The sequence below is a fragment of the Pseudophryne corroboree genome, unplaced genomic scaffold (genome assembly GCF_028390025.1).
Source record: "Pseudophryne corroboree isolate aPseCor3 unplaced genomic scaffold, aPseCor3.hap2 scaffold_1556, whole genome shotgun sequence".
Classification (NCBI taxonomy): domain Eukaryota; kingdom Metazoa; phylum Chordata; class Amphibia; order Anura; family Myobatrachidae; genus Pseudophryne; species Pseudophryne corroboree.
This window is the reverse complement of record NW_026968188.1, coordinates 60,159-73,033: the sequence shown is the minus strand read 5'-3', so window position 1 is coordinate 73,033 and position 12,875 is coordinate 60,159.

Genomic DNA, 12,875 nt, shown 5'->3' with positions numbered 1-12,875 from the left:
CACAACATGCAGCATAAATAATTCAGACAGGCGTCTGGCTGATGGCAGCCCAACCAGTGGAACGAAGTGCGCCATCTTCGAAAACCTGTCAACGACAACCCAGATGGCTGTCATCCCCGAGGATTTGGGCAAGTCCACCACAAAATCCATTGAAATGTGGGTCCATGGCTTAGATGGGATAGAGAGTGGATGTAATGGGCCAACAGGAACCCCTCTAGGAGTCTTATTTCGGGCACAGATGTCACATGCCCGAACCCACTGATCCACATCCTTAGCCACCGAGGGCCACCACACCGCCCTAGATAGCAACTCCCGAGTTCTGGCAATACCCGGGTGACCTGCCGACTTCTTGGCATGGAATTCCAGGAACACTCGCTGTCTTAACCTAGGAGGCACAAACAAAAGACCTACCGGAAGGTCTGGAGGAGCCTGCTCCTGTGCTCTAAGGACTAATGATAAGAGGTCCTGGGTAATGCCCACTTTAATACATGATGGGGAAACAATGGGCAACGGCTCCTCGGTGGTCTCCTGGATTGGAGCAAAACTCCGCGAGAGCGCATCAGCCTTGATGTTTTTTGACCCAGGGCGATATGTTATCAAAAAATTAAAGCGAGCAAAAAACAAAGCCCATCGTGCCTGCCTGGCATTGAGACGCTTCGCTGACTCTAAATATGCCAGATTCTTATGGTCAGTGAGAACTGAGACCACAAACTTAGCCCCCTCAAGCCAGTGTCTCCACTCCTCGAGTGCATCCTTAATAGCCAACAATTCCCGGTTACCCACGTCATAATTCATCTCGGCAGGCGAAAATTTACGGGAAAAGTAAGCACAGGGATGAAGGCGATTATCAGACACTCCCATCTGAGAAAGCACTGCCCCAATACCCATCTCAGAGGCATCCACCTCCACCACAAAAGGACGCTCTGGATCTGGGTGTCGCAGCACCTTGGCCGAAACAAATGCCCTTTTGAGACGGGCAAAAGCCGCTTTAGCCTCACAAGACCAGTGAGCAACATCTGCCCCTTTCTTAGTGAGTGCCACCAAGGGCGCCACTATAGACGAAAATCCAGCGATAAATCGTCTATAAAAATTCGCAAAGCCCAGGAAACGCTGAAGCGCCTTCAAACTAGTGGGCTGCACCCAATCCAGGACTGCCTGTACCTTGGAACCCTCCATTTGGAAACCTTCTGGGGAGATAATATATCCTAGAAATGCGATTTGCTGAACTTCAAATTCGCACTTCTCCAGCTTTGCCCCAAGCCGGTGGTCTCTGAGTTTCTGGAGGACTAAGCGTACATGCTTCCGATGTTCCTCCAGGGAATGGGAGAAGATTAGGATGTCATCTAAGTATACAACTAAGAATCTATCCAAATATTCCCTGAGCACATCATTCATGAAATCCTGGAAGACTGCCGGGGCATTACAGAGCCCAAAAGGCATCACCAAATATTCATAATGCCCTGAGTGGGTATTAAAGGCAGTCTTCCATTCATCCCCCTCTCTTATTCGGATTAGATTGTACGCACCGCGTAGGTCAATCTTAGAAAAAATGGTGGCAGTACGAAGCTGGTCAAACAAGACCGAAATGAGAGGCAGTGGGTATGAGTTTTTAATCGTGATACGGTTCAATTCCCTGAAGTCGATGCAGGGTCGCAACGAACCGTCCTTTTTACCCACGAAGAAGAACCCCGACCCAACTGGAGACTGTGAAGGTCTGATAAATCCCTTAGCCAAGTTCTCCTGAATGTACTCTGCCATAGCCTGAGTCTCAGGACGTGACAGGGAGTACAACCTGCTCTTGGGAAGCTTAGCATTTGGCAACAAATCAATGGCACAGTCATAGGGGCGATGGGGAGGTAGTACCTCTGCAACTTTTTGGGAGAACACGTCCGCAAAATCTGCATAACACCCTGGCAATCCTGGCAAATTTAGCTGCGAGAGCCTGACTGGAAGGCTCAAGCAACTCCTGAAACAATCAGTACCCCAACTAAGAATCTCCCCAGAGACCCAGTCAAATTGAGGATTGTGGGCCCTTAACCAGGGTAACCCCAACACCAATGGGGCAAAAGTACAGACAGTCACATAAAAGGACAATTTTTCAGAGTGTGTGGCTCCAATAAACAAAGAAATCTGGCTAGTGCAAGAGGTAATTTTACCTTGGGATAATGGTTCCCCGTTTAACCCACAAATCTCAATTTCCGATGCCAAGGGTACTAAGGGAACAGAGTGTTTCAGGGCGAATTGGCGGTCCATAAAAACCCCGTCGGCCCCACTGTCCACAAAGGCCTCAGTCTTGACAGTTTGACCGAGGATCTTCAAGGTCACCGGAATGATAAAAGTCTTCTTGGGAAATTCTGACTTCTGGCCTGACAGGATATTTCCCATCACCCTCAGGCCCTGAAGTTTTCCGGCTTTTCTGGGCATGATACTACCACATGACCTTTATTCCCACAGTACAAACACAACCCCTGCTGTCTCCTCCGCGTCTTCTCACGCGAGGAGAGGCGGGTAGCCCCAATCTGCATAGGCTCCTCAGAAAATTCCTCAGAGTCTGAGGTTCCCTTGGGAAGGAAGGAAATCTCAGTCTCCCTTTCAAGCCTACGCTCTCTCAGCCGTCTATCCACCCGGATGGATAACTGCATGAGCTGATCCAAGCTATCAGGCAAGGGATATTGTACCAGTTGGTCCTTTATCTGGTTAGAAAGACCTCTTCGGTACTGGTGTCTCAGGGCTGGGTCATTCCACTGGGTATCATGGGCCAACCTCCGAAACTCCGTACAGTAAACCTCAACTGGCCTGCGCCCTTGCTTAAGGATCGAAATCTGAGCCTCGGCTGAGGCCGTCTTGTCAGGGTCATCATACAACATGCCCAGTGCCGTAAAAAAAGCATCAACACTTTTAAGCGACGGACAGTCAGGCTGCAACCCATATGCCCAGACCTGTGGGTCTCCTTGTAGCAAGGAAATCACTATGCCCACCCGCTGAATCTCCGACCCAGAAGACTGAGGCCTAAGCCGGAAGTATAGCTTGCAGCTCTCCTTGAAACAAAAGAACTGCGAGCGATCTCCAGAAAAACGATCCGGGAGATTTACTTTCGGCTCCTTAACCCCTGCAGGTGCTGCTGCTGCGGGAGCTCCGCCAGCAGCCTGGGAGGTGTGCATTTTAATGGACAAATCATTAAATTGTCGAGTCAGGACCTGCACCTGATCGACCACCTGTTGCAACGTATTTTGAGGGGTATGCTCCATATTCCCACAAAATTTCAACAGGAGTATTAGGCTGCTGAATATGTTATGCACACCAGTGCCAGCAGGAAAGTACTGGTGTCAGAACTGTTATGCACTCCAGTGTCTGCAGGAATGTACTGGTGTTTGAACTGTTATGCAAAACAGATGGACTCACAGACAAACTGGGGGATATGACATAACGTACACAGAAGGTGATAGGGTAACAAAATACACACAAAGTGAACAGAGAAGCCCAGAGGCTAAGGAACTGGGTATCTCCCTTGTATTAGAACTGCTAAGATGGAAAAAGCAAGATGTTGTGTTTTAATACGTAGAGTACCCGAAATGCTGTTGCTAAGGGCAACAGCAAAACCCTAAAGGGTTACCAACGGGTGTGGCAGTAAACTCCTTGGTCAGAGATGGAATGATAGACACAAGGAGAATCTCCACAATCCAAATTCTCACTTGCAGTGCACAGGTTTTAGCTTACTGCCACTAAACTGACCCCTGACACCTAGCACAGTGAGACAGGATTAGACAGGCAAGTCTTAGAATACAGCCGCAAACTTGCTAAGTTCACAGAGTGGTAACAGAACCCCAGCAAGCTAAACGACTGACTCCAGTCTTACTGCTAGGTCTGGATTGGCAGAGTGTAATACCAAATCCCCAGGCCTATTTGCAGTAAGCAACAAACAAATACAAAGCTACACAGTACTGGCTAACTTTCATGAACTGACTAACCAACAGAGATTCAGCAGCATCTGCTTACCCTGAAAAGAGGCCTTATAAAGCAGGTGCTGTCCACGCCCCACTCAGACCTCACAGACTGTGAGCACAAAAACCAGCACCGGATCCCCTGCCGTGCACAGAGCCTATAACCACTGCACAGCAAAAGACCCGAACCGGAGTATCAGCTACGCTCAGGTTACTCCACTAGCACTTGTCTCCCGGTTGCCATGACGACGTGGCAGCACAGGGCAGGAGACCCTAACACTGAAGAGGAACGCAGGCGTCGCATGCAGTTTCAACTCTGTTCTACTGTGGGGGTTCTGATCACTTTATTAATGACTGTTCTCTCTGTAAACCAAGGGAGTATGTTAGATCTCCACATCACAGCATTCATAGTTACAAACCTTCCTATGTGGAATCTTCAGCTCCTTCTGATCCGGTCAAGAACAATAAGAAGGTTGATCAAAGAAAAACCCAATTCTACAATTGGGGTCATGTGACCAGGAGCCCCATTTCCAATTCTGGGAAACAAAAGTGATTAAGACCGTCTTCACCACAGGGAAGTCAAACTCTGCAGCCCAAGGAGGGGCCTCTGTTTCTGCAGCCCAAGGAGGGGCCTCTGTTCCTGCAGCCCAAGGAGGGGCCTCTGTTTCTGCAGCCCAAGGAGGGGCTTCTGTTTCTGCAGCCCAAGGAGGGGGCCTCTGTTTCTGCAGCCCAAGGAGGGGCCTCTGTTTCTGCAGCCCAAGGAGGGGCCTCTGTTTCTGCAGCCCAAGGAGGGGCGTCTGTTCCTGCAGCCCAAGGAGGGGCCTCTGTTTCTGCAGCCCAAGGAGGGGCCTCTGTTTCTGCAGCCCAAGGAGGGGCCTCTGTTCCTGCAGCCCAAGGAGGGGCCTCTGTTTCTGCAGCCCAAGGAGGAGCGTCTGTTTCTGCAGCCCAAGGAGGGGCGTCTGTTCCTGCAGCCCAAGGAGGGGCGTCTGTTCCTGCAGCCCAAGGAGGGGCCTCTGTTTCTGCAGCCCAAGGAGGGGCCTCTGTTCCTGCAGCCCAAGGAGGGGCGTCTGTTTCTGCAGCCCAAGGAGGGGCCTCTGTTTCTGCAGCCCAAGGAGGAGCGTCTGTTCCTGCAGCCCAAGGAGGGACCTCTGTTCCTGCAGCCCAAGGAGGGGCGTCTGTTCCTGCAGCCCAAGGAGGGGCGTCTGTTCCTGCAGCCCAAGGAGGGGCGTCTGTTTCTGCAGCCCAAGGAGGGGCATCTGTTTCTGCAGCCCAAGGAGGGGCGTTTGTTTCTGCAGCCCAAGGAGGGGCCTCTGTTTCTGCAGCCCAAGGAGGAGCGTCTGTTCCTGCAGCCCAAGGAGGGGCGTCTGTTCCTGCAGCCCAAGGAGGGGCGTCTGTTCCTGCAGCCCAAGGAGGGGCGTCTGTTCCTGCAGCCCAAGGAGGGGCCTCTGTTTCTGCAGCCCAAGGAGGGGCCTCTGTTCCTGCAGCCCAAGGAGGGGCGTCTGTTTCTGCAGCCCAAGGAGGGGCCTCTGTTTCTGCAGCCCAAGGAGGGGCCTCTGTTTCTGCAGCCCAAGGAGGGGCCTCTGTTTCTGCAGCCCAAGGATTGGCCTCTGTTTCTGCAGCCCAAGGAGGGGCCTCTGTTCCTGCAGCCCAAGGAGGGGCGTCTGTTTCTGCAGCCCAAGGAGGGGCGTTTGTTTCTGCAGCCTAAGGAGGGGCCTCTGTTCCTGCAGCCCAAGGAGGGGCCTCTGTTCCTGCAGCCCAAGGAGGGGCGTCTGTTCCTGCAGCCCAAGGAGGGGCCTCTGTTTCTGCAGCCCAAGGAGGGGCCTCTGTTTCTGCAGCCCAAGGAGGGGCCTCTGTTCCTGCAGCCTAAGGAGGGGCCTCTGTTTCTGCAGCCCAAGGAGGGGCCTCTGTTTCTGCAGCCCAAGGAGGGGCCTCTGTTTCTGCAGCCCAAGGAGGGGCCTCTGTTTCTGCAGCCCAAGGAGGGGCCTCTGTTCCTGCAGCCCAAGGAGGGGCCTCTGTTCCTGCAGCCCAAGGAGGGGCGTCTGTTCCTGCAGCCCAAGGAGGGGCGTCTGTTCCTGCAGCCCAAGGAGGGGCGTCTGTTTCTGCAGCCCAAGGAGGGGCGTCTGTTTCTGCAGCCCAAGGAGGGGCCTCTGTTCCTGCAGCCCAAGGAGAGCCATCTGTTCCTGCAGCCCAAGGAGGGGCCTCTGTTTCTGCAGCCCAAGGAGGGGCGTCTGTTCCTGCAGCCCAAGGAGAGGCCTCTGTTCCTGCAGCCCAAGGAGGGGCGTCTGTTTCTGCAGCCCAAGGAGGGGCCTCTGTACCTGCAGCCCAAGGAGGGGCCTCTGTTTCTGCAGCCCAAGGAGGGGCCTCTGTTCCTGCAGCCCAAGGAGGGGCCTCTGTTTCTGCAGCCCAAGGAGGGGCCTCTGTTCCTGCAGCCCAAGGAGGGGCGTTTGTTTCTGCAGCCCAAGGAGGGGCTTCTGTTTCTGCAGCCCAAGGAGGGGCTTCTGTTTCTGCAGCCCAAGGAGGGGCCTCTGTTCCTGCAGCCCAAGGAGGGGCGTTTTTTTCTGCAGCCCAAGGAGGGGCGTTTGTTTCTGCAGCCCAAGGAGGGGCCTCTGTTCCTGCAGCCCAAGGAGGGGCCTCTGTTCCTGCAGCCCAAGGAGGGGCCTCTGTTCCTGCAGCCCAAGGAGGGGCCTCTGTTCCTGCAGCCCAAGGAGGGGCATCTGTTCCTGCAGCCCAAGGAGGGGCCTCTGTTTCTGCAACCCAAAGAGGGGCGTCTGTTCCTGCAGCCCAAGGAGGGGCGTCTGTTTCTGCAGCCCAGGGAGGGGCGTCTGTTTCTGCAGCCCAAGGAGGGGCCTCTGTTTCTGCAGCCCAGGGAGGGGTATCCGATGTTTAGGCTCTAGAAGTGGCATATGAGTCTTCTACCCAAAGAGGAATTTCTGATCTATTAACCCCAGAAGGGGCGCTGGAATTATCAACCCTAAGAGAAGTGTCTGATTCGTCAACCCCAGGTGGGGTCTCCAGACTTTCAGCGTCAAGGGAAGTATCCAGGGCCAAGATCCCAGGTGGAGTTCTTAGGGCTACAGATACAGATATAGATTCCTGTTTGCTGCCTTCTGAGAGTGTTACCATGTTGGCATCCAGCATGACCCAGGTCCGGGAAGGACTAACTGAACACTTGGATTCCATTCATTCTGGTTCTAACCGGATTCTGACTCCTTCAGTTCCAGCTGATTCAACTGTCTCCAGACTCAATCCGGTTCCATCCGTCTGAAGATTCCTTCGGTTCCAGCCGATTCCAATATCTCTGGACCCAATCCGGTTCACAGGTCCAAAGACTCCTTCAGTTACAGCTGATTTAACTGTCTCCAGACTCAATCCGGTTCCATCCGTCTGAAGATTCCTTCGGTTCCAGCCGATTCAAATATCTCTGGACCCAATCCGGTTCCATCCGTAGGTCCAAAGTCTCCACCGGTCTTAGCCGGTTCAAGTTTGTCTGGACTCAATCTGGTCTCGTCCATAGGTCCGGCACAGTCTCCTCTTGTTCCAGCCAGTTCAAGTTCATCAGGATTCAATCCAGATCCTTCCGTTTGTTCAGGTAAAGAACTTATGTCATGTCAGCCTGTCCCAATAAAGGACTTCCATCCTCCAGACTCAAGAATAGACTTCCGTCTGTCTCCGTGTCTATTCGCTCATCAACAAGTCCGGGGTCTCCAGCTACCAATCTAATCAAGAGTCTAAGTCTTTGTCTACTGATCTGTCTGCCAAGTGGTCATCTGAAGTTTCTCCATCTGTTTCCTTCGAGGGAGATTTAATCCAATTTCGTGCTCTTGCACGTCAGTACCTTTCGGATATTGAGTCAAAATCAACTGATGACATCACTCCATCTAATGCTATAAAGTATTTCCTTCAAGCTTTCAGGGGAAATCTTTGGAGTGGGCTACTCCTCTTATTGACTCCAACGATCCAATACTAACTGATCTCTCTGCTTTCATTAAAGCCGTTCAGGAGAAATTTGCCCCAAAGACTGACTGTCCGAATCCGTCCATTGCGAACTCATCCGCAGCATCATTACCTGTGCAAACCAAGATATCAAAGACTTCCAAGTTGCCGAGGAAGGAAATACAGCAAAACCAGTTCAAGAACAACGGTCTGCTGATTTAAGACTTGGTTATGTTTCCTTTTGATTCTGGTTCGTCATGTAATTCGAAATTCTGTGAAGTGCAGACTGGCGTAGCACTTCTCTCCACTAATATAAATGTTCCCATGCTCACTCTGGACTTAGACTCAGATTTCAAAGGTGAGTTTGTTGATGACTCAAGCTACATTATAGGTGGAACTATTTTTCCTAGCCATGTCTTCTCCCAGGAAGATAATTCTATTTCAGTGACGGTCAATGGTTCACTTGTTCGGATGACAAAAGTCTGCCCTCTGAAGAGGAAGATTGGGAGGACTTCTAGGAATCCAGTTAAGTTGCCTCTGACTTTGTCCATTATTGTCCATGACTCCATGTCGCACCTTGTTCCTCTCAAGCCTAAGAAGTGTCCTGGGGCCACTCCTAAAGGGCGGGTGGGTGGGGGGGTGCTGTCACGATCCGGGTAATTTCTCGTCTGTATTTACCGTCCAAATGCCTCCTGAGACTGTCCCAGCGTTCCAAGTCAGGATTCCATCTGCGCTGTCTGTGTGCAGCACGCTGCATCCCATTGCCTCAAGTCTCTTCATTGTGATTCTGGCAGCTTCATGGTTATTAAAACTCACATCCAAGTTACAAACAGTCTTTCCCTCCAAATTCAAACATGGGCGCAGCCATGTTTGTTTTCATCACATGTTACTTTTCAGCCTATCAGCTGCACTCTAGACTAATTATCCAGCAGCTGCTCTCTAGACTCTGCTTAATCAGCCAGCCAATCCCTGCTTCCCAGCAGGTATAAATATCCTGTTCCTGGGCTGGAAAGATGTCAGTGCTTCAGTTGTCAATCCCAGTGATACAGGTCTCCCTGCTTTGTGGTTATTTGCTCTCTTCAGGTATTCCAGCTCCTGTCTTCAACTCCACTAGAGACCCGCACCAGTTAAACATCCAGCGGTGCAGCCTGACTCTGCAGTGTTCTAACATTGCTCCCTGCGACTGGCAGTGTCTTATCACCGGCTTCCAGAATCCAGCTTCCAGCGGTGTCTGATCTCCAGTCACCATCGGTGCTCCGCCATCGATCTACAGTCACCATCGGTGCTCCGCCATCGATCTACAGTCACCATCGATCTCCAGCATCACCAGTGTCGCTTCATCTACTTCTGCTACATTGGTGCACCAGCACTCTCTCACAGTTCACCCACGGTGCACCTTTCTTCAAACCATCACTCCATCTGGTGAGCTCCGTTGCACCTCCACCATCTGCTCCGGTTCCACTTGGCGTACCCGGCAGTTATCTTGTGCTCACCCAGAACCAGTGTTCAACAGTACCTCCAGCTTCCAGTGTTACATCTGCTGGTCAGTTCCTGTTCTCATTTCATTACTCAGCGGATGGGTGCTGGTTAAGGACTTACCACCTCCAGGTCTCTCAAGACTGTATTACAATATTACCGCACCCAAAAGGCATCTTAACAACTGCTGCATTCTAGGAACTGTCTACTTTGTTTGTTTGTTCATATACCTGAGCACTGCTACTTTTCCTTCAACTGCCGATGTACAACTTGAACTGTGCTTAAATAAAACTCATTAACTTTTACGAAGTTGTCTTGGTCACGCCTTCGGGCATTTGTTCCTGTGGTAAACAGCCTGCTAAGTTCTTCCACACCTCAGCCCCTACAACTGAGGCTTCCTCCAGTCAGCCTCAACCCTCAGTTGTGATACCTTGGTACTGTCCGTGACTCCATGTCTCTCCTTGTTATTGTCCATGACTCCATGTTGCACCTTGTTATTGTCCATGACTCCATGTGGTAAATTTACTAAGATGGGAGTTCTATTTAAGATGGAATGTTGCCAATAGCAACCAATCAGATTCCTGGTATTATCTTCTAGAAGGTGCTAGATAAATGAGAAGTAGAATCTGATTGGTTGCTATGGGCAACATCCCATCTTGAATAGAACTCCCATCTTAGTAAATATACCCCCATGTCTCTCCTTGTTAATGTCCATGTCTCCATGCCTCGCATTGTTATTGTCCATGACTCCATGTCTCGCCTTGTTATTGTCCATGTCTCCATGTCTCTCCTTGTTATTGTCCATGACTCCATGTCTCACCTTGTTATTGTCCATGACTCCATGTCGCACCTTGTTATTGTCCATGTCTCCATGTCTCTCCTTGTTATTGTCCATGACTCCATGTCGCACCTTGTTAATGTCCATGTCTCACCTTGTTATTGTCCATGACTCCATGTCTCTCCTTGTTATTGTCCATGACTCCATGTCGCACCTTGTTATTGTCCATGACTCCATGTCTCTCCTTGTTAATGTCCATGACTACATGTCTCACCTTGTTATTGTCCATGACTCCATGTCTCTCCTTGTTATTGTCCATGACTCCATGTCGCACCTTGTTATTGTCCATGACTCCATGTCTCTCCTTGTTATTGTCCATGACTCAATGTCTTGCCTTGTTATTGTCCATGACTCCATGTCTCTCCTTGTTAATGTCCATGACTCCATGTCTCTCCGTGTCATTGTCCATGACTCCATGTTGCACCTTGTTATTGTCCATGACTCCATGTCTTGCTAATGTCCATGACTCCATGTCTCTCTTTGTTATTGTCCATGACTCCATGTCTCTCCTTGTTATTGTTCATGACTCCATGTCTCTCTTTGATAAGGTCCATGACTCCATGTCTCCCCTTGTTATTGTCCATGACTCCATGTCTCTCCTTGTTATTGTCCATGACTCCATGTTGCACCTTGTTATTGTCCATGACTCCATGTTGCACCTTGTTATTGTCCATGACTCCATGTTGCACCTTGTTATTGTCCTTGACTCCATGTTGCACCTTGTTATTGTCCATGACTCCATGTCTTGCTAATGTCCATGACTCCATGTCTCTCTTTGTTATTGTCCATGACTCCATGTCTCTCCTTGTTATTGTTCATGACTCCATGTCTCTCTTTGATAAGGTCCATGACTCCATGTCTCCCCTTGTTATTGTCCATGACTCCATGTCTCTCCTTGTTATTGTCCATGACTCCATGTTGCACCTTGTTATTGTCCATGACTCCATGTTGCACCTTGTTATTGTCCATGACTCCATGTTGCACCTTGTTATTGTCCTTGACTCCATGTTGCACCTTGTTATTGTCCATGACTCCATGTTGCACCTTGTTATTGTCCATGACTCCATGTTTCTCCTTGTTATTGTCCATGACTCCATGTCTCGCCTTGTTATTGTCCATGACTCCATGTCTCGCCTTGTTATTGTCCATGACTCTGTTTCTCCTTGTTATTGTCCATGACGCCATGTCTCTCCTTGTTATTGTCCATGACTCCATGTCTCTCCTTGTTATTGTCCATGACTCCATGTCGCACCTTGTTATTGTCCATGATTCCATGTCTCTCCTTGTTATTGTCCATGATTCCATGTCTCTCCTTGTTATTGTCCATGTCTCCATGTCTCACCTTGTTATTGTCCATGACTCCATGTCGCACCTTGTTATTGTCCATGACTCCATGTCTCTCCTTGTTATTGTCCATGACTCCATGTTGCACCTTGTTATTGTCCATGACTCCATGTTGCACCTTGTTATTGTCCATGACTCCATGTTGCACCTTGTTATTGTCCTTGACTCCATGTTGCACCTTGTTATTGTCCATGACTCCATGTCTTGCTAATGTCCATGACTCCATGTCTCTCTTTGTTATTGTCCATGACTCCATGTCTCTCCTTGTTATTGTTCATGACTCCATGTCTCTCTTTGATAAGGTCCATGACTCCATGTCTCCCCTTGTTATTGTCCATGACTCCATGTCTCTCCTTGTTATTGTCCATGACTCCATGTCTCTCCTTGTTATTGTCCATGACTCCATGTTGCACCTTGTTATTGTCCATGACTCCATGTTGCACCTTGTTATTGTCCATGACTCCATGTTGCACCTTGTTATTGTCCTTGACTCCATGTTGCACCTTGTTATTGTCCATGACTCCATGTTGCACCTTGTTATTGTCCATGACTCCATGTTTCTCCTTGTTATTGTCCATGACTCCATGTCTCGCCTTGTTATTGTCCATGACTCCATGTCTCGCCTTGTTATTGTCCATGACTCTGTTTCTCCTTGTTATTGTCCATGACGCCATGTCTCTCCTTGTTATTGTCCATGACTCCATGTCTCTCCTTGTTATTGTCCATGACTCCATGTCTCTCCTTGTTATTGTCCATGACTCCATGTCGCACCTTGTTAATGTCCATGATTCCATGTCTCTCCTTGTTATTGTCCATGATTCCATGTCTCTCCTTGTTATTGTCCATGACTCTGTTTCTCCTTGCTATTGTCCATGATTCCATGTCTCTCCTTGTTATTGTCCATGACTCCATGCCTCTCCTTGTTATTGTCCATGACTCCATGTTTCTCCTTGTTATTGTCCATGACTCCATGTTTCTCCTTGTTATTGTCCATGACTCCATGTCTCTCCTTGTTATTGTCCATGACTCCATGTTTCTCCTTGTTATTGTCCATGACTCAATGTCTCTCCTTGTTAATGTTCATGACTCCATGTTTCTCCTTGTTATTGTCCATGACTCCATGCGTCGCCTTGTTATTGTCCATGACTCCATGCCTCGCCTTGTTAATGTCCATGATTCCATGTCTCGCCTTGTTATTGTCCATAACTCCATGTCTTTCCTTGCTATTGTCCATGACTCCATGTCTCGCCCTTTTATTGTCCATGATTCTGTGTTGATGAAGCCTATAAGTTGGAGATTCGGATGGGATCCATGAAAGAAGTAGGGTCAGTGAGTGTGGACCT